At 47.5% G+C, this 22,942-nt stretch overlaps 1 protein-coding gene across 9 annotated transcripts in view; it reads right to left on the bottom strand.

Annotated features, from left to right (window-relative positions):
• The window catches only part of MTMR3 (myotubularin related protein 3), a 254,003-nt gene that overhangs the window by 136,371 nt on the left and 94,690 nt on the right, over window positions 1-22,942 (bottom strand). The gene's annotated exons all lie outside the window — the stretch shown is intronic.

The raw sequence follows: 22,942 nt of genomic DNA, 5'->3' as shown, positions 1-22,942 counted from the left end.
ATTCATTTTATCTTCTGGTGGCAAATAAATTATTTTAAATGCAAGTTAACTTTAAAGAGAAAGAATAGCTAGAAGAAAACCGCAATTATACAACAATGAACAGATAAAGTCAATACAAACTAACTTGCTTTACAAGCACACACCATTATGAAATACGCCTGGCTACATTAATGCATTCTCAATAATCACCAGTGAACAGACCACCAGGAGAATAATAGTTTGAATGTAACAATTAGACTAATCTGTTTGTATAATTTAAATTAAACATATGGCTTTCCAGGCTACCCTGAGAACATTCCTCAGTCATTTGTAGATGCAGACTCTTCCCATCTGTTTATTTTTTTATACAAATATATTATGGATTTTCCTACTCACGTGACACAAAAGGATAGAAGTAATATACATTAAAATATGTTCAGCGTTTAACAGTGCTGAAGCTCATCGGCACTTACATTTATATATGGAAGTTTCAGCACTGTGGTTGATGAAGAAAGCCATACTGAATTTACTAGCCCACAAACACAATGACATTGCAATATCACTAACTGCACTCTGTATATTCTACAGAATATTTACTGGGGGGGACGACCACAAAACAGCAGTGGATGCATGTATTTCAAAAGCAAGACATTCCAGTATGCAAAAATGCCCAAGGAGAAAGGAAAACCCAGACCTACTACCTCTGTTGCACCTAAATAGTCCCATTAATATCAATGGGATTCCTGCATGAGCAAGGGTCCATATATCCCATATTAATCAGACTCTGAATTAATTTTTTTTAAAGAGACACTGACAGGTTTAAAGACAGATTTTTTTTAAAAAGCAACTGTTGTGTCTATGGCAGGGTAGGCAACCTATGGCACGCGTGCCGAAGGCAGCACTCACACTGCCCGGGTCCTGGCCACCGGTCCGGGGGGGCTCTGCATTTTAATTTAATTTTAAATGAAGCTTCTTAAACATTTTAAAAACCTTATTTACTTTACATACAACAATAGTTTAGTTATATATTATAGACTTATAGAAAGAGACCTTCTAAAAATGTTAAAATGTATTACTGGCACGCAAAACCTTAAATTAGAGTGAATAAATGAAGACTCGGCACACCACTTCCGAAAAGTTGCTGACCCCTGGTTTATAGTGATTTTGTGCTCTGCAGGGTGCAGTACCATCTACCACCACTGTGGAACTCTTGATGCAACTTTAGCTGCTTCAACTTCACTTGAGTCCTAGGGTAGTGCATACGGGCTACAGGCACTGACACGGCAGGCTCAGACTGGGGAGACTAGGCACCTGAGGGGCTAACTCAAGTTAGCTTCTCAAAGACAAGAATATACAGTCCTCTCTTGCCAGCAAATATGATCTCTTTCTACTGTCTCAGATTCTGCTTCTCCAGGACCCCCAACTGGTATGAAGAGGTTCTGAGACGTGGAAGAAGGGGATACACTGTGGAAGATGAGCTGGAGGTGGGGGACAGAAGGATTTTGAGTCTATGGGGAAACTGAGCCTGATGATGAGGACTGAGGAAAGAGTGGTTTTGAGCTGGGTGCAGGGTTGCTGAACGGATCTGAGCCTGTGGTATCTGCAGCCATCCCACGCATTTATGGCACTGTTGTCACTGTTATAAATGATCCTGCTGAGGTAATTAATCTGCAAACCCCACCATCCATAGTTGATAAAGTCCATTTAGTTAGAGATCCAGAACTGCAGTCCAGCTGAGAAGACCTTTTGACCCATAAGGTCCAGCCTCTTGCCCTCCCTGTCTGTCAGGGTGGAGCATGGGTGTGGCTGCTTGGATCACAGGGAGTTAGGTGGATGGTGTGAAAATAAAAAATCAGACCTTTGATGGAGACACGGTACCTTTCCTCAGTCCCCTTCAAGTTTGAGGGCAAATGTGGCCGGGGCATGCCACATGGTGCGTCGTGCTGGTTGAAGAATGGTATCATTCATCGGTAAGGTTCAGAGTTATTGACATGCTGACTGCAACAGTGCTCAGCCAAATCCAGCATCGTCTCTAGTCTGTGGGTGATGGCGTAATGAGATGCGAAAGTGTGAACTTATGACCATATTGCCACTCTACAAATGTCCTGGACAGGAACTTGTGCTACAAATGCTGCCAGAGATGCTTGGGCCCTTGTGGAATATGCTGTTAGGGCTGGTGGGGCACGAACCTTTGCCTAGTCATAGCATGTACAGATGCAGGATGCGATCCATGATTAAATTCTCTGGGCTCAGATGGGAAGACCTTTTATCCCCTCTGCAACAGCTACGAATAGCTGAGTAGTTTTCTGAAATGGCTTAGTCCTTTCTATGTAGAAGGCCAGTGCATATCTGACATCTAGCAAGTGGAGCCTGTGCTCTTCCCTGTTGGTATGTGGTTTCGGACAAAAAACCAGCAGGAAGATACCCTAGTTACTATAGAACTCTGAAAACCATCTTGGAAGGAAAGCTGGATGAGGACAAAATTGGACCTTGTACTTGAGAATACATGTATGGTGGTTCTGAAGTGAGGGCCCGGATCTCCAAGACTATTCTGGCAGAAGTAAGGACACTAGGAAGGTCACCTTCCAGGACAGCTAGAGCAGAGAGCATGTTGCCAGTGGCTCAGATGGGGGTCCTGTCAGTTTTGAGATCCCAGGGATGGATTGGTTTGCATACTGAAAGTTACAATCTCTCAAGGCCCTTAAAAACCAATCACAGATGTTGTCTGGAAAAACACGGAATGGCCATTCACCCACGGGTGAAAAGCTGAGATTGCAGCCAATGGACCCTAACAGATGACTCAGTTAGACCTCGTTGCTTCAGGTGTAGTAAGTAGTCCAGAATGAATGGTGTTAATAATTGTGTAGGTGAGAGACCCTTCTGCATAGACCAGAGCGAGAATCTCTTACACTTTTGCCAGATAAGTCGCTCTAGTGGACGCTTCCTGCTCTCTAGTAGGACCTCGCGGACCTGCCCCAAGCATGGTAGTTCTGCGGGGTTCAGCCATGGAGCTTCCACGCTGTCAGATGAAGGGACTCGAGGTTCAGGCGATGCAGGCAGATGTGGTCCTGAGAGATCAGGTGTAGGACACAGAGGTAGAAGAATTGACAACTCCACCAATGAGGTCTAGGAAAGTGGCCAACCAATGGCGGGGCCAGGCAGGGGCTATCAGGATGACTCACGTTCTGTCCCTTCTGATCCTCAGCAAGACCTTGTGTATAAGAGGAATGGGAGGAAACATGTAGAAGAGATGTCCCATCCAAGGGAGGAGGAAGGTGTCCGCAACAGATCTGGGGTTGTGACCCAGGAGGGAGCTGAACTGGAAACACTTCCTGTTGTGCTTTGTTGCAAACTGATCTATCTGGGGAGGTCCCCCACCTCTGGAAAATGGTTTCACGATACCTGGATGAATGGACCAACTTGTGGTGGTTGGAGAAGGATCTCATAAGGTGATCGGCTAGCTCATTTGCGAAACCAGCAGATTTGAGGCCTCGAGGTGGATCGAGTGGGCTATGCAAAAGTCCCCAAGCAAAGTGCTTCCTGGCACAGGTGAGAGGAGTGCACTTCTCCCTCCCTATTGATATAAAACATAGTCATTGTGCTGTCTGTAAGAGCTGACATGTTCTTGCCCGCCACATGGGGCTGGAATGCCTGGCAAGCCAAGCGAACCACCCTGAAACCCCTGACTTTGATGTGCAGCGAGAGCTCTTCCAGAGCCATGAGTTCTGACGGGAACCCAAGTGAGCACACCAGCCCATCGCTGAAGAGTCAGTAACGAGAGACACTAATGGTTGGGGCCATGAAAATGGGACTCCCATGTGCATCGCCAATGGGTCTAGCTGCCAGTTGAGGGAGGAAATCATCGATGGCGGAACTGTGATAACTGTGTCCAAATGGTGTTGGTTTGGTGAGTACACAGATGCCAGCCACACCTGGAAAGGTCGTAGTCCAAGTCTTGCGTACTGCACCACACAGATGCATGAGGCCATGTGGTCCAGGAGCTTCAAGCAGTTCCTCGCTGTTGTGATGGGGTGATCTCTGAGGCTCTCTATAAGCATCACTATTGCTTGGAACCACTATTGCTTCTGGGAGGAAGGCTCTGGCTTGGACAGAGTCGAGGATTTCCCCGATAAACTCTATCATTTGAACTGGGGAGAAGGGTAGACTTCGGCACATTTTATCAGCCGACCTAAGTCCTGGAACGTTGACTGGATTAACTTTATATCAGACTCCACTTGGACCTTGGTCCGATCTCTGAGTTGCCTGTCGTCAAGGTAGACTTGAATTGCTTGTCTCATCAGGAAGGCTGCAACGATCAACATGCACTTTGTGAACACTCGAGGGGCTGCTGACAGGCGAATGGGAGAACTGCATACTGTAGTGCACATGGTTCACAATGAACCTAAGGAACCTTCTGTGTCCCTGAATAATCGAGATATGGAAGTAAGCGTCCTTCAAATTGAAGGCGGTGTTACCAGTCCCTTGGACCCAGGCAGGGGATGATGGAAGCCAAGGAGACCATGCGGAACTTTAGCTTCTTAGTGTATCTGTTGAGATTTCTCAGATCCAGAATCAGTCTGAGACCACTGTTGGCTTTTGGGATTAGGAAATATCTGGAGCAGAACGCCTCAGCCCCTTAACACCGGTGGAACCTCTTCCACAGCTCCCACCCTTAGGAGCATCTCTTTGGCTAGAAGCTGCTCATGAGAAGGATCACTGAAGAGGGAAGGGGAGGTGGGGAAATGCATTGAAGGGTATATCACACCGCTATCTTGCTCAGCATCCAATTGTCCGTTGTAATACGGGGCCCACCCCTGATAGAAATGGAAATAAGCGTTCTGCAAATACTAGGGAGGCTGGATCCAAGTTCTGTCCTCGTATGTCAGCCCTGAGCGTCCCATCTTGGACCCACCAGAGCATCTGGGGGAGCAGGCACAGACGCGGACGAAGACTGGGGAGGAAGTATTCTCCTAAAGCCCCTACTCCTCTCCCTGTGAGAGTGCTGCCAGACAGGTGACAAGGAATTGAGAGGCTGGTTGAGGCTTACAATGTTTTCCTGTGGTGCCAGTGTATAAATACCCTAAGGACTTCAAGGTAGATCTGGAGTCCTTTAGGCTCTGCAGCTTGGAGTCCGTCTGCTTGCAAGGAGCCAGATACCAGTGGCTCCTTGGCTGCAGTAAAAGGAGGGAACTGCCACGGTGCTGCCACAACCCTCTGGTAGTCATATATCTGGATTGGAAGCTGCAGACCATGTCGAACATCCAAATCCTCTGACTCAGAGGAACTGGAGTCCTGCACAACTGGTGGTGCTGATGGAGCCATCGACAGCATGCATTAAAGGGGTATGGCCAGCAGGTGGTAGACCTAATGCAGAAGGTGGGGCCCTCCAAACAACACATGGAAACCTCACTCTTTTTTCAGGGCAAACAGTTTGTGAGGTCCAGGAGCACTTCTGAGTTTCCCTGGAAAAAAACAGTTACTCGCCCTTCTCGTAACTGTTGTTCTTAGAGATGTGTTGTTCATATTCTGTGATTCTATGTCCATTCCAATCAGGTGTGTGCGCGCCACATGCACGTCACCCAGAAGATTTTTCCCTTAGCAGCATCCATAGGGTCGGCCTGGGCGCACCCCGGAGTTGCGCCTTCATGGCACCCAGTATAGGGTCCTGCCAACCCCCCACCTCCTCAGTTCCTTTTTACCGCCAGTGACAGCTAGCTGGAACAATGGTCACTTTTGCATTGCCAAGAGATTTTGGCAGTGTCCACTTCAGTCTTCATTGTTTTTAGTTGTAAATAGTTCATTACTTGTTAGTTGTTGTAGCTGTGGAACAGTAACGGGATCTGTCTCAGGACCCCATGATTCACAGGATACAGGTGGAGCAGAAGCAGGAGTGATACACAGGTCCAGGACTGGAGCATATGGTGAACAGTGTGACTTCTTGTCATTCTTGTGAGCCTTGGAACGTGTCACTCGTCTGTGGCCAGAACTCGTAGAGGGTACAGCATCCTTCTTGGATTTGGAGACTTACTGCCATGCTTATGTGCATGCTTCCATGGCTCATGGATAGGCCCTAGCGTGGGGTCCACAGCACTGGTACCAAAGGAGCCGGACCAAAGCTCCGCAGTAGGGGGAGTTCTCTTAGATTGTTCAAGTCAATGTGCAGAGGGGGTTCCCTGGCCAGGATCCAATTGCGAACCCATGCGCAAGGAAGGAGAGGCAAATACTGCACCTAGACCCTGTGTGGGCTTTCCCCCAAACAGTTCAAACAGCATTGGTGCTCATCACTGATGGAAAACGAGTGAGAGCAGGAAGTACAGACTTTGAATCTCAACATCTTTGGCATAATCCAGTACCCAGACGCGGGTGCTGGAAGAGAGGTGGAGGCGATTACTTGGCGGGAAAACTGCCAAAGCAGTGTCCCAAGTTCTTAATCCTATAAAACTTCCAGGACCTAGAAAATTATTGCAAAAACAATAAAACCCTAACTATGATCAAGAGTAAAAACAGTCTTCCTAAAAAGTTTGGAAAATGCGTCACCAAGGACAAGAGGCAAGCAGAAGCTCTGTCTTGGACCATGCAGTGCCGCCCTGCCCTTCATTGCCTCTGGCAAAACCACGAGGCGGTACAAGGGTGCATGTGCGGACCGACAAGCAATACTACTTTGAAAAGCTCCAGCTCCGGGCGCATAACCCCTTAGAAGAATACAATAGGGACCATCAAGATGCCCATCCAACATAGGCTTTGGCTGGACCTGCAGATGGTTCTGGAAGCTCGCACGGCAGGCACCTACAAGTGGGAATATGCAGAGGTCATTCAAAGAAGAATTATAGAAAGAAGATAAATCGGAGTGTGGAAATAATTGAGGCAATGCCTCGCTATCTACAGCAGGGAAATCCTCCTAAACCAATTACTTCCCCTTGCCGAGGAAATAATTGCTGGAATCTCAGTGTGGTTTTAGACCATCCCGCAGGACAACTGACATGATTTTCATTGCCCACCAAATCCAGGAAAAGTCTCAGGAGCAAAATCATGGCCTTCGCTGATTTGACAAAAACGTTAGACTCCCACATTTGATTTATTTGCACAAGCTTACCGAAGCCTAGGACTCTCACTCAATATTGAGGAAAACTAAATGCTCCATCAGCCTGCCTCAGGCCTTGCACGTGACCCACAACAAATCACCATCGAGGGACAGACTTTGGAGACAGTCGAACACTTCTGTACCTTGGTAGCCAACTTACTCAAAATACAAAAATCAACAAGTTAGATCCAGCGCAGAATCCATTGCGCAAGTGCTTCCTTTCGGAAATTGCTCCAGTGTGTTTTCATGGACAGAACCTATGGCAGGACACCAAGATCCAGGTCTATAAGACAATCTTATTCCAACACTCCTTTATGGATGCGAAACCTGGGGTGACCTGTCGACAGCACCTCAAGAATATGGAGAGGTACACCAACGATGCCTCCAGAAGATCCATCGCATCAAGTGGGAAGATCTCTGCACTAACGCCAGCACCCTCACTGAAGCCAATGTCATCAGCATTGAAAGCCATGATCCTCATGCACCAATTACGCTGGCTGGACATTGTATGTGGATGGCAGACTCTCGCCTCTCAAAACAAGTCCTTTACTCTCAGCTCACCCATGGTCAGAGATCCCGAGGTGGTCAGAGGAAACGCTACAAAGACACACTGAAAGCGTATCTCAAGAAAATTGATGTGGACATCACAAGCCACCGACCGACCTCAATGGCACCACATCCTCCATAAGGCAATGGACTGCTTCGAGGAGAAGCGCATTGCACTCAAAGCTGAAAAGAGAGAGAGAAGGAAGAAAAAAGAAAAAACTTTCTCAAGCAGGCAGCTGACCCACCAGGAAATGTTTGTACCTTCTGCGGGCGGATATGTGGTTCCAGGATCAGACTCTTGAGTCATCTCAGGAACCATCTGTAAAGCTGTGATAGAGATCATCCTTGAATCAAGGGATCACCTATGATGATGGTAATTTTCTAATACAAAAGGTACTGTGCCCAACACAAAGTAACCATGGGTGGCGGGTGGAGCCCCCCTTCAGGGAGACTAGCCCCGGCTCCGTCCCTGCTGCCAACCCTTCCCCCCACCTCCAGCCTGAGACCGAGACTACGGTGACCAAATGTCCCTGTTTTATAGGGACAATCCTGATATTTGGGGCTTTTTCTTCTATAGGCGCCTATTACCCCCTACCCCCGTCCCGATTTTTCACACTTGCTGTCTGGTTACCCTACCCGAGAGAGACATACACATCTGGCCAGAGAAGTCCCAAGCCGGAGAAGCCAGGAGCCGTCCGAAGCCCCAAGACACCTGGCTGAAGTCCCGAGCTGCCCTGCTTGGAGTCCCGGGCCAGCTGCAGCCACGCCGCCCCTTTCCTTTCCTCTCCTCTCCTCTCCTCTCCTCTCCTCTCCTCCCCTCCCCTCCCCTACCCCAAGCCACCTGGAGAAAAGTGTGCAGCAAAGTTTCTCTTCTCCGGAAGAAGCTTTTGCTATTCCTCATGCAGGTTCCGGAGTGGCCTCCTCCGTGCCCTGGAACCTGTGTGGGTCATAATAAATTAAAAACTTTCCCCCCAAACCCTGATACCAGTGGTCCAGCAGTGGCGGCAGCACCGGGGACGCTGAGCCTCCCCTGGCCTATTATACCCGTCGCCCAAGAAACTAACTCATTTACACTTCATTATGATTGGTGGTTGCTTAGGGACCAGTACTCATGACCTGATTATACTCAATATGGGCAATCAGAGAACAAACCTAACCAGTAATACATACAATAACTCCTTGCTTAACGTTGTAGTATGTTTCTGAAAAATGCTACTTTAAGCGAAACGATGTTAAGCAAATCCAATTTCCCCAGAAAATTAATGTAAATAGGGGGGTTATGTTCCAGGGAAATGTTTTTTGCCAGACAAAAGATATTTTATATATTTATTTGTGACAGGGTCAGGCCAGATGGCTACAGAAGACTGGTCGAAGGCAGATATATTAGTCCCAGATTAAGTAGATCTCTTTTCCCTGGGTAAGGTGATGGGGCAGTTTTTTGAAACAAGCAGGAATTTGCTGGAACCAGTTAAGGCAGGCAGGCAAATTAGGACACCTGGAGCCAATTAAGAAGAAGCTGCTAGAAACAATTAGGACAGGCTGGCTAATCAGGGCACCTGGGTTTAAAAAGGACCTCCCTTCAGTTAGGGAGAGGTGTGTGAGGAGCTGGGAGTGAGAGGACGTGCTGCTGGAGGACTGAGGAGTACAAGTGTTATCAGACACCAGGAGGAAGGTCCTGTGGTGAGGATGAAGAAGGTGTTGGGAGGAGGCCACTGGGAAGTAGCCCAGGGAGTTGTAGCTGTTGCCCAGCTGCTCCAGAAGGTACACTAGGCAGCTGCAATCCACAGGGCTCTGGGCTGGAACCTGGAGTAGAGGGTGGGCCTGGGTTCCCCCCAAACTACCCAACTCCTGATCAGACACAGGAGGAGTTGACCTGGACTGTGGGTTCCACCAGAGGGGAGGTCTCTGAGCTGTTCCTTGACCTACATGGTGGATCAGCAGAGACTGTGGGGGTCATTCTTCTTTTTTTCCCCTATGCTGGCCAGTGATGAGGTTATCTGAGTGAATGGCAGATTTGAGCCACAAAAGTGGCCAAACTGAGGGCTGCTGTGAATCTTTAAGGCAAGCAAATCTGCCAATAAGTGCAGGACCCACCAAGGTAGAGGAGGAACTTTGTCACTACACACACACAGAGTATAAGTTTTAAACAAACAATTTAATACGCACACAGTAATCATGTTTGTGAAGCTTGGTTGAGGTGGGGGAGTCATAGGGTGGGATATTTCCCAGGGAATGCCTTACTGCTAAATGATGAATTAGCATTCAGCTGAGCCCTCAAGGGTTAACACAGTGTTGTTAATGCAGCCTCACACTCTACAAGGCAGCACAAATGGAGAGAAGAGACACCGCATGGCAGAGAAAGACAGAGATACACGTGCTGTGTGTGAGGGAGAGACAGACTCACACCGTGTGTGTGTGAGAAAGACGCGCATGCCCGTTAAAGTACGCTGACCCCACTTTAAGTACACTGCCTTTTTAAATAGATCAGCAAGTGAGACAGCAGCTGCTGCCAGCAAGCTCCCTCAGTCCTGAGCCCTGTCATATCCCCCCCTGCTCTGTGGAGGTGGAATAACCCTGATATTAGCACCCCTCTTCCCCTGCCCCCACACAGCAAACAGGAGGTTTGCAGGAGCAGCACATGGCAGTGGGGTGTGGGACAGCTGAACTGCCTGGCAATTGATAGCCTGATGGGCAGCTGCCGCACAGGGAACTTAGCTGATGGGGGAGCTGCCGGCCCACCCTGGTTCCAAGCCCCCACCAGCTAGCTCCAACAGGCTGCTCTTTCTGCAAGCAGTGGACAAAGCAGGTGGCTGCCAAACAACATCTTATGGGAGCATTGCACAACTTTAAATAAGCATGTTCTCCAGATGATCAGCAATGAAACAACGTTAACCGGGACGACGTTAAGTGAGGAGTTACTGTATGTGACTGAATGTACCCTGTATTCACACCATACACACTTTTATACTACTCTTTGTACAAAATATCCCTTATGAGGTATCATCTGAAAACTAATAACTCGCTGGTCAATAATTTCATAGTGAAATGTATCTAGCAACATTATATGTAAAGTTATGAATCCTCCCTGTATGATGCTGGTAGCACAGTACAAACCCATGTAGCCCTGATTAGGCAGGAGTGGTTAAGCTGGTCTATCTTAAACAAAGGAATGTTTATTTCAATTTACATATAAGTAGTAAACAGGGTCTTTGAGACTGCAAAAGCAAATTTGCATTTCAACATACACAGGGGAGAAGAAAGAGCATGGGGGCACCTTCACTCCAGACTCCATACAGCCTTCTTTACTGTTTGAATAAACTGTGCTTTGAGGAGTAATCCTCAGAAGAACCTACTTCAAAGGGGGACGGGACTATAAAAGCGAGGGGCAAAACCACCCCAATCTATTTATCTCTCTTATCTTTTCAGCTAAGATGACAAAGGAACCAGTCCTTTGGAGTTTGGGGGCAGATCATGACTTGAGCTAGCAAACAGGAACGGCTAACAGGTGACTTTTGTGAGGGAGTTCTCCAGGTGAAGGAGTGACCCTTGAGGTAAGTTTGTTGTCTGTAGTATGTGTGTTTGAGTTTGTGGTGTGCTTGCTGCTTGACTGAAATATACCATGTAGTCTGTTTGTTTGGGGGACATGTGCTGACTGTGTGTGCTGAGCCTAGCGCTCTGCTAGGCAAGGCTGAGAGCTTCTTGACAAGGCTTTGATCCCTAAGCCCTTTAACCCCCATCAACCCTTAACCAGGGGTGGGGCCACTCAGGAAGACCAGTGCTTTAAAAAGCCTGCTCCTAAGTGGCCAGAGGAGCTAGTGAACAGGAGCAGCTATCAGGGGAGTTTTGCAAGGGAGTTTACAGGGAGAGTGTGAGGGGGGCTAGATACACTTAACATTCCTTAAACTCTTTAAGCGTTAAAGCCAAAAACACCCCCTAATAAAAACAAAACAACAACAAAGAAACAAGCTTCAGGAGTAAAAAGAGAATGCAGGCAGAAGTGCAGCAAACAGAGTGGGGTCCTATCCCGTTTATTGCACCAAATGCAGCATGCAGGATTACCTGCCCTATGGGCAGGTGGCGTATGTATGCAGTCAGTTCAAGGAGCTCCTGGCCCTCAGAGACCATGTCTGGGCTTTGAAGACCAGAGAGGCTGAATTGGAGATGCTAAGGGAGACAGAGGTACACAGATGAGACTTTCTGGGATTCAGTTAGAACAGTCCCACCCCCGGTCTGAGAGCCTCTGTGGAGGACAACAAAAGTCTCAGGGAAAGAGAACATACAACTGGAGCAGAAGGAAAGGATTCCCATAGTTGGGACCCTCTTTCCAGATGATGCTGTGGTATCCTCTGCATAGAGGATAATTCTCTGGGGGAGGGAAACTCCGGTTATTAGGAAGAGACAAGGTATTAGTAATGGGAGATTTGATCATTAGAAACATTAGGTTTGCGATGACCAGGAGAACCGCATGGTGACTTGTCTGCCTGGTGCAAAGATTGCAGATCTCTCAAGACATCTAGACAGAATTATGTGCAGTGCTGGGGAGGAGCCAGTGGTACATGTACGTGCCAATGATACGGGGAAGGACAGGAGAGAGGTCCTGGAGGCTAAATTTTAGGCTGCTAGGTACAAGATTGAAGTCCAGGACCTCCATGGTAGCATTCTCTGAAATGCTTCCAGTTCCACGCACAGGGCCAGTTAGACAGGCAGAACTGCAGGGTCTCAATGCGTGGATGAGACAATGGTTGTAGAGAGGAGAGTTTAGGTTTATTAAGAACTGGGGAAACTTTTGGGAAAGGGGGAGCCTATACAGGAAGGATGGGCTCCACCTAAACCAAAACAGATTGCTGGCACTTAAAATTAAAAAGGTCATAGAGCAGTTTTTAAACTAAGGGCTGGAGGAAAGCCAGCAAATGCAGATGAGCACATGGTTCGGACAGACATCCCTTGGGGAGGAACTATTAATGGAGATTCTCTATGTGCTACTAGGGAGGAGAGGATGGAAAACTATAAAATACAGGTAGGATCTGATGAAAAACAGTCAGTCAAACGAAAAGTCCCATTCAATTACATCATGTAATGGCAGACAGCTGAAAAGTGATATATAAGCACTTTAAAAACACGTCAAAGCTAGAAGTCTAAATAAGATGGCTGAACTAGGAGTGCTTCATATTAAATGAGGATATTGATAAAATAGGCATCACAGAAACTTGATGGAATGAGGATAATCAATGGGACCAGGATACAAAATATACTGGAAGGACAGAACAGGTCGTGCTTGTGGTGAAGTGGCACTATATGTGAAAGGAAAGCATAGAATCAAATGAAGTAAAAATCTTAAATGAACCAAACTACTGTAGAATCTCCATGGATAGTAATTCCATGCTCTAATAATAATATAGAAGTAGGGATATATTACTGACCACCTAACCAGAATGGTGATAGTGACTGACATGCCCAGGGAGATTAGAGAGGCTATTAAAATAAAAAGTTAAAATCCCCCATTTATTATTGAGTTATCTCCATATTGACTGGGTACATGTCACCTCAGGATGGGATACAGAGAGTTTTGACACCTTCAATGACTGCTTCTTGGAGCAGCAAGTCCTCGAACCCACAAGAGGACAGACAGTTCTTGATTTAGTCCTAAGTGGAGCACAGAATCTGGTCCAAGAGATGAATATAGCTGGACCGCTTGGTAATAGTGACCATAATATAATTAAGTTTAACATCCCTGTGGTGGGGTGTAGCAAGGTGCTGCTGCAAAAGCACCTTATTAGCCCCTGCTCAGCCAGCTCCAATCAAGAGAAATAGATTGGGGCTGGTGTAACAGGCATGATGCCTGGCCTGGGGATTGGCTCCACCTGTGAGCCTGACAAGCCAGCAGTTATAAGGGCTGGGAGCCAGTATGAAGGGGCTGCTAGGAGAAGGGACAGTCTCCTGGCTGTGGGCTGACTGTTAGCCAAAGAGGGAACTAACCCTGTAAGCTTTGTAACTAGCTCATCACTGGTGGTGGGAGAACTGTGTGTGTAAATAAAGCCACGGGTGCTGCATAACAGGAAGCCTCTCTGAGTTTTACTGGAGCAGTCAGCGGGCCCTAAGAAGAGGGGCAGGCAGAGGACCCTGTTACACAGGGAAAACACCATAGCAGCCCAACACTGTAGCATTTAATTTCAGAAAGGGGGACTACACAAAAATGAGGAAATTAGTTAAACAGAAATTAAAAGGTACAGTGCCAAAAGTGAAATCCCAGCAAACTGCATGGAAACTTTAAAGACACCATAATAGAGGCTCAACTTAAATGTATACCCCAATTTAAAAAACACATAGTAAGAGAATAAAGTGCCACCATGGCGAAACAACAACAAAGTAAAAGCAGTGTGACACAAAAAGGCATCCTTTAACAAGTGGAAGTTAAATCCTAGTGAGGAAAATAGAAAGAAGCATAAACTGACAAATGAAGTGTAAAAATATAATTAGGCAGGCCAAAAAAGAATGTGTAGAACAGCTAGCCAAAGTAATAGCAAAAAATTTTTAAATACATCAGAAGCAGGAAGCCTACTAAACAACCAGTGGGGCCACTGGACGATCAAGGTATTAAAGGAGTACTCAAGGATGATAAGGCCATTTTAGAGAAACTGAATGAATTCCTTGCATCGATCTTTGTGGATGAGGATGTGAGGGAGATTCCCAAACCTGAGCCATTCTTTTTAGGTGACAAATCGGAGGAACTGTCCCAGATTGAGGTGTCATTAGAAGAGGTTCTGGAACAAACTGATAAATTAAACAGTAATCAGTCACCAGAACTAGATGGTATTCACTCAAGAGTTCTGAAGGAACTCTTATGTGAAAATGCAGGACTACTAACTGTAGTCTGTAATCCACCATTTAAATCAGATTCTGTACCAAGTGACTGGAAGATAGCTAACGTGATGCCAATTTTTAAACAGAGCTCCAGAGGTGATCCCAGCAATTACAGACCGGTATGCTTGACTTCAGTACTGGGCAAACTGGTTGAAACTATAGTAAAGAACAATATTGTCAGACATACAGATCCTCATAATTTGTTGAGGAAGAGTCAACATGGTTTTTGTAAAGTGAAATCATGCCTCACTAATCTACTAGAATTCTTTGAGAGGGACAACAAGCATGTGGACAAGCGGAATCCAGTGACTATAGTGTACTTAGATTTTCAGATTTCAGAGTAACAGCCATGTTAATCTGTATTCGCAAAAAGAAAAGGAGTACTTGTGGCACCTTAGAGACTAACCAATTTATTTGAGCATAAGCTTTCGTGAGCTACAGCTCACTTCGTCAGATGCATACTGTGGAAAGCATAGAAGATCTTTTTATACACACAAAGCATGAAAAAACACCTCCCCCACCCCACTCTTCTGCTGGTAATAGCTTATCTAAAGTGATCATTCTCCTTACAATGTGTATGATCAAGTTGGGCCATTTCCAGCACAAATCCAGGGTTTAACAAGAACATCTTGGGGGGGGGGGGGGGGTAGGAAAAAACAAGGGGAAATAGGTTACCTTGCATAATGACTTAGCCATTCCCAGTCTCTATTCAAGCCTAAGTTAATTGTATCCAATTTGCAAATGAATTCCAATTCAACAGTCTCTCGCTGGAGTCTGGATTTGAAGTTTTTTTTTGTTGTAATATCGCAACTTTCATGTCTGTAATCGCGTGACCAGAGAGATTGAAGTGTTCTCCGACTGGTTTATGAACGTTATAATTCTTGACATCTGATTTGTGTCCATTTATTCTTTTACGTAGAGACTGTCCAGTTTGACCAATGTACATGGCAGAGGGGCATTGCTGGCACACAATGGCATATCACATTGGTGGATGTGCAGGTGATATCAGAGGCTCGTTCACCTGTATGCATCTGATGAAGTGAGCTGTAGCTCACGAAAGCTTATGCTCAAATAAATTGGTTAGTCTCTAAGGTGCCATAAGTACTCCTTTTTTCTTTTTAGATTTTCAGAAAGCCTTTGACAAGGTCCCTCACCAAAGGCTCTTAAGCAAGGTAAGTTGTCTTCGGAGAACAGGGAAGGTCCTCTTATGCACTGGTAACTGGATAAAGGATAGGAAACAAAGGGTAGGAATAAATTATCCGTTTTCAGAATGGATAGAGGTAAATAGTGTCCCCCAGGGGTCTGTACTGGGACCAGTCCTATTCAAGATATTAATAAATTATCTGGAAAAAGGGGTAAACAGTGAGGTGACAAAACTTGCAGATGATACAAAACTACTCAAGATAGTTAAGTCCCAGGCACACTGCGAAGAGCTACAAAAGGGTCTCTCAAAACTGGGTGACTAGGCAACAAAATGGCAGATGAAATGTAATGTTGATAAATGCAAAGTAATGCACATTGGAAAACATCCCAACTATACATAAGAATGGCCCTATTCGGTCATACCGAAAGTCCATCTACCCAGTATCCTGTCTTCCGACAGTGGCCAGTGCCAAGTGCCCCAGAGGGAATGAACAGAACAAGTAATCATTCCCTGTCCCTCATTCCCAGCTTCTGGCAAACAGAGGCTAGGGACACCATTCCTGCTCATCCTGGTTAATACCCATTGATGGACCTATCCTCCATGAATTTATCTAGTTCTTTTTTTGAACCCTGTTATGGTCTCGGCGTTCACAACATCCTCGGGCAAGGACTTCCACAGGTTGACTGTGCGTTGTGTGAAGAAATACTTCCTTTTATTTGTTTTAAACCTGCTGCATATTAATTTCATTTGACCCCTACTTCTTGTGTTATGAGAAGGAGTAAATAACACTTCCCTATTTATTTTTCTCCACACCCATCATGATTTTATAGATCTCTATCATACTCCCACCTTAGTTGTCTCTTCCAAGCTGAAAAGTCCCCATCTAATTAGTCTCTCCTCATACAGAAGCCGTTCTATACCCCTAATCATTTTTGTTGCCCTTTTTCTGAACCTTTTCCAGTTCCAATATATCTTTTTTGAGATGGGCCGATCACATCTGCACACACACATTCAAGATGTGGGCGTACCATGGATTTATATAGAGGCAACATGATACTTTCTGTCCTATTATCTGTCCCATTCTTAATTATTCCCAGCATTCTGTTGGCAGTCAAAAAGCAAATGCACACTGAATGGATGTTTTCAGAGAACTATCCACAATGACTCCAAGGGTCACCAAATGAAATTAATAGGCAGCAGATTTAAAATAAACAAAAGGAAGTATATTTTTTCACACAATGCACAGTCAACCTGTGGAACTTCTTGCCAGAGGATGTTGTGAAGGCCAAGATTATAACAGGGTTAAAAAAAGAACTAGAGAAATTCATAAAGAATAGATCCATCAATGGCTATTAGCCAGGATGGACATGGATGATGTCCCTAGCTCTCCGTTTGCCAGAAGCTGGGAATGGGCGATGGGATGATAATCATTAAGTAATCTGTTCTGTTCATTCCCTCTGGGGCACCTGGCATTGACCACTGTCAGAAGACAGGTTTCAGAGTAACAGCCGTGTTAGTCTGTATCCACAAAAAGAAAAGGAGGACTTGTGGCACCTTAGACTAACCAATTTATTTGAGCATAAGCTTTCGTGAGCTACAGCTCACTTCATCGGATGCATACTGTGGAAAGTATAGAAGATCTTATTATATACACACACACAAAGGATGAAAAAATACCTCCTCCCACCCCACTCTCCTGCTGGTAATAGCTTATCTAAAGTGATCACTCCCCTTACAATGTGTATGATAATCAAGGTGGGCCATTTCCAGCACAAATCCAGGGTTTAACAAGAACATCGGGGGGGAGGAAAAAACAAGGGGAAATAGGCTACCTTGCATAATGACTAAGCCACTCCCAGTCTCTATTCAAGCCTAAGTTAATTGTATCCAATTTGCAAATGAATTCCAATTCAGCAGTTTCTCGCTGGAGCCTGGATTTGAAGTTTTTTGGTGTAAAATAGCAACTTTCTATGTAAAAGAGTAAATGGACACAAATCAGATGTCAAGAATTATAACATTCATAAACCAGTCGGAGAACACTTCAATCTCTTTGGTCAAGCGATTACAGACATGAAAGTCGCTATTTTACAACAAAAAAAAAATCCCACACTAGTCTGGACTGCACTCCAGAATGTGATATTCTTATTATTTGTATTATAGCATCTAGGAGCTCCAGTAATAAGATGAGGACCACATTATCCTAGAAGCTGTATAAACACCAAGTTCTCAAAGCTGAGAAAATGTATGACAAAATTGACTGGGAGGAAAATTTTACACAGAAAAATGTAAACGAAAATCGGGAATTCTTTAAGAGTTTATTTCATGGCCAAAAAACCCATGATTCCACAATCAAGAAAGAGGAGAAATTTTTAGCTAAAAGCCCATCCTAGTTCAGTGGTGACCTGAAAGCAGAAATTAGAAATGAAAAAACAATTAATAGGAAAAAAAAATGGGAAATACATAGCAACCAATATAAATTAGAAGTTATGAGGTGTGGAAAATGGATAAAGAAAGCTAAAGACGTGGAAAATCATGCCTGCCAGGGTTAAGGACAATAAGGAGAAACAAAAGAAATTGTTACTAGATGGAGGAGATAAAATTATTAACAACAATGCAGAAATTAGAGAAACTTTAGTGTTAATAAATATTTTTGTTCTGTATCTGGAAGCAAGCAGGATGATTTACTTATTTCATATGAGGATGATGAAGTCCTTTTCAGTCCATTAGTAACTTAAGAGAATATTCAGAGTTTAAAACCAAAAAGGATAAGTAGATCATCTAGTCTGACCTCTTGTATATTAAACTTTAAACTTCACCCAGTTATGCCTGTATGGTACCTAATAACTTGCTAAGGCATATCTTCCTCAGAAAGGCATCCAGATGGAGAATCCACCAATTTCCTTGGTAGTTTCCAATGGTAATTACCTTCACTGTTAAAATTTTTTTGCCTTATTTCTTATTTGAATTTGTCTGGCTTCACATTCCAAACACTGGTTCTTGTTATGCCTTTCTTGGCACATGCCCAGGTCCTGGGCAACAGATCAATTTTTGGAGTACAGGTAGAGATGAAAACATTTCTTCTTTATTTAGTAAGTGCCTATCCCAATAGCTCTATGCAGTTAACTAAATACATAAAATCAAGGACAAAAGATCCAAAAAGTGAAAAACCTATTCAGCTGAATCTAAAATACCACTTAACTAAATAATGACCTTGCTTGTTCAACCACCCCTGCATCACCAGGGGTAGTCAAGAGGTAGATTGGGGGCTAAATCTGGACGGCCAGATGCTTTTGAATAGACCACAAAACCTTGTTGTTCACTTATTTGTTATTATTGCAGCGTGAAAAATGTTTCTCTGGAATCTGAGCCTTGACCAAGAAATTTGGACCTTGACAAAAAAATAATTGACCATCCCTGCCTCAATGCATCTCCCAACAAAAGAAACTGAGCACGGTATACCCTGCTGCATATCCTAAATGTCAAAGGAGAAGAAGAGTCATGATGCTTGAGGATGGGTTTTAAAATTAAGATTTCTGAGTCTCTCCTTTTCTACCCATAAAATCACTGTTAGCTTACTCATTCAATAGTCAAGTATACATCATCCCCCCCCCCCCCGCCCCCAAAAGAGTCCAAGCACAACTAGTAGATAAATAAATTGCTAATGAGAAAGATAAGAGCTTTACTGAATTTCATCAACAATGCATTTTGCTACATTTGGTCTAAAATTCTTGGTACCATCACGTAACAAAGTTCCTCCTCAACCTTGGTGGGTCTTGCGCTTATTGGAGGATTTGCTCACCTTGGAGCTTCACAGCGGCCCTCACTTTGACCGTTTTTGTGAACCCACAGTCCAGGTCAACTCCTCCTGTATTTGACCAGGAGTTGGGAGGTTTGGGGGGAACCCAGGCCCGTGTGTGTAGTGACAAAGTTCCTCCTCTACCTTGGTGGGTCCTACACTTATGGCCAGATTTGCTAGCCTTAGAGATTCACGGCAGCCCTCAGTTTGGCCACTTTCGTGGCTCAAATCTGCCATTCGCTCAGATAACTCATCACGGGCCAGCATGGGGAAAAAGAGAATGACCCCTGCAGTCTCTGCTGATCCACCACGTAGGTCGGGGAACAGCCCAGAAACCTCCCCTCTGGTGGAACCCACAGTCCAGGTCAACTCCTCCTGTGTCTGATCAGGAGTTGGGAGGTCTGGGGGGAACCCAGGCCCACCCTTTATTCCAGGTTTCAGCCCAGGGCCCTGTGGAATGCAGCTGGCTAGAGTGCCTCCTGGAACAGCTGGGTGACAGCTACGACTCCCTGGGCTACTTCCCCATGGCCTCCTCCCAACACCTTCTTTATTCTCACCAGAGGACCTTCTTCCTGGTGTCTGATAATGCTTGTACTCCTCAGTCCTCCAACAGTACACGTTCTCACTCTCAGCTCCTCACACACGCACCACAAACTGAAGTGAGCTCCTTTTTAAACCGAGGTGCCCTGATTAGCCTGCCTTAATTGATTCTAGCAGCTTCTTAATTGGCTGCAGGTGTTCTAATCAGCCTGTCTGTCTTAATTGTCTCCACAAGGTTCCTGATTGTTACCTTACCCAGGGAAAAGGGACCTACTTAGCCTGCTCTCCAGCTGCTGCCCTCTGGCTTTCCTTGCTTTCTGCCCCTGCTTTTGGCTTCCCCCCTGACCGGGCCAGACACTCTCCCCCGTTTCTTTTCCTTTTGTTGTTTTTTTTCTTTCTCCGCTGTTGCTAGAGTGCTGGCCGGCTGCCGGCTGGCTGTTAGCTCCCGCCCGCCCTCCCTCCCTCCCTCGGATGCTGCTTCTGCTCCAGCTGAAACTACCCCCGGGGGGGGCCTGCCGGCCCACTTCCCCAGAGGGGGGGAGTGGAAGGACCCAGGCTCCAGACCCAGCCACTTGCTGTTTGTCTGCAGACCCGTCTCCGGTTGAGAGGAATCTTATCACTTGCTCCGGCATTTCTAGAATGCAAAAAAGAAAACCCGGAACAGACAAACAGCTGTCTACCAGAGGAACACCACCCGGGGAACTTACAAATCGCCGTGGAGGGGGCCCAAGACTGAGTAACTTTCAAACTGTGCTCTCGTGTGGGGGGAGGCCTTGACTGTGTCGTGACTGTGTTTGTAGGGACACAGGGGGTGTGGTACAGAGCTACCCCCTGATCCATCTGTGTCCTCCCAACCCCCACACTACCATCTTCACAACTGCCTCCTCCACCGTCATTGCTGGCTGTTTAACATCTGCCTCTGGACTTAGCTGCTCGCCCTGATTCCACCGTGTGGGCCAGAAGCACCAGCAACCAAACAGGACTCTCTGGACAAGCGTACAGTGGTTCATGTGCCCCCCCCACCCCCTGAACTGCCCATCCTACAGCCTGTCCCTTTTTACCTGACCCCAACTCCTGTTAATCACCTGCCACCGCTCCCGCTGGGGCATCAGCAATGGAGGGCACCAAGGTGACCTCCACTGCTGCCATGCCCACCGCCTCCCCAGACTCTAGGGGAGCCCCCCCAGCCGGCGGGAAAGGCCAGGGCAAGAAGAAGGGGAAGGGCCCCGCTAAAACCACCAGGCCCTCCATGGCAGGGGCCACCCCCACTGCTGCAGCCCCGCCACTGACCACGGCGTCCCTCCCCACTGCCCCTTCCACCAGCTCTGCGGGTGTCCCTCCCTCACCCCCCAGGACGTATGCCCGGGTGGCAGCAGCCCCCCCGCCTGCCGCCTCGTCATCTCTCCTGCCCACCGCGTCCGCCACCATCAACAGCAGCTGGGGCCCCTTCCCCACCATGACAAGGAAGCACGGTGTCCGATGCCTCCTGGTGCCCGCCTCCCCCACGTGGAGACCTACGTGCGGGCATTGGTGAGGGTGGTGGGGCCCTCGGCCATTGTGGCGGCCTCCAAAATGTATGGGAAGGTCGTCTTCTTCTTAGCATCGGAGGCTGCGGCCCAGGAGACAGTGGACAGAGGCGAGGCGGGGGGGGGGGGGGGTGTTTGTCCCCCTAGAGGACCTGGGCGTCCGCCTGGTCCTGACCTCTGTCCCTCCTTTTCTCCCCAATGCTGCCCTGTTACCCGCCCTTTCCATCCTGGGGAAACCTGTTTCTGTCATCAGCCCTCTCCCGTTGGGCTGCAAGGACCCCACCCTCCGTCACATCTTTTCCTTCCGCCGGCAAGTGCAGCTTCTACTGCCGTCGGCAGCGTGTGACGGAGAGGTGCTCGAGGGGCCCTTCCTAGTCCCCCACCAGGGGGTGTACCGGGTGTATTTCTCCACGGGGGAAGCCCGGTGCTACCTCTGCCGGGCGTCAGGGCATGGCCAGAGGGACTGCCCCTTAGCCCTTCAAGGAGGGGCATCTGGGATCCCCGAGACCCGGCAGGACATCAGCCCTGTCATTGCCGACGCCCCTGGCCACCTGGTACCCGAACCCGCCCCCCCCCCCCGGTACCCGAACCCACCCCCCCCCCCCTTCGGACAACCACTTCTCCCACTCAGGCCCAAGGGGCACTTCTCCTACAACGCCCAGACAAGCGGAGGAGCCCTGCCCTCGCTGCTGACAATCTGGCGGGGCCTATGGAGGAGAGTGTGGCAGAGATACCACCAGGCATGGGAGAGAGCCTGCCGCAGGGAGAATCCTCCCTCCCTTATGCCGCCCCACCGTTCCCCCCCACCGCAAGTCCCTGAGCCATCGCCTTTTACCCCCTGACACAACCCCTGCTAACCAGCCCCAGATGATGCCATGGAGGCCTGGGCCCTAGTCCAGGGGAAGCGAGGCAAGCGGAAGGCTCGAGCTCCGCTTCATCTACCCGAGGCGGAGGGCCCCCCGGAAGACCAGGAAGGGGCGGTACCGATGCTGCCACCTTCCGCTTTGCCCACGAGTGCGTCCCATCCACCAGTGTCAGCCGGGAAAGACACGGTAGCACTGGAGGGTTAGGTGTCTCCCCTCCACGGGAGGACCCTCCCCTCGAGACCCTTGAGGAAGCCCCTTCTGTCCTGACACTACCTGAAGCCCCCATGAACCCTCAGGCAACCGTCGTGCCAGGTGCCAGCGTGGGAGAACCCCGGGGTGACGGAAAGTGTTCTCTCCTCCATGTTCGAGGAGATGGAGGCCCTAGATCTGACCCCGGCTCGCCCAGGGGGAGGACGACCTTTTGCCAGCAAACCTCGATTGGGCAACCTCACTGCACCCCTCTTTTCCCCATGCTCCCTCCCCCTAACTGCTACTTCTGCTCCCACCTCCGAGGAGCCCCTGGACTCCTCCACTGACCCGGCCGCTGATGGCACCCCGCTGACGACCACCGAGCCTGCTCAGGTGACAGCCGGCGCCACGCGG

The sequence above is a fragment of the Chelonia mydas genome, chromosome 15, assembly GCF_015237465.2.
Source record: "Chelonia mydas isolate rCheMyd1 chromosome 15, rCheMyd1.pri.v2, whole genome shotgun sequence".
Taxonomy (NCBI): Eukaryota; Metazoa; Chordata; order Testudines; family Cheloniidae; genus Chelonia; species Chelonia mydas.
The sequence above is the reverse complement of the archived record's forward strand: the minus strand, read 5'-3'. Positions and strand labels throughout refer to the sequence as shown.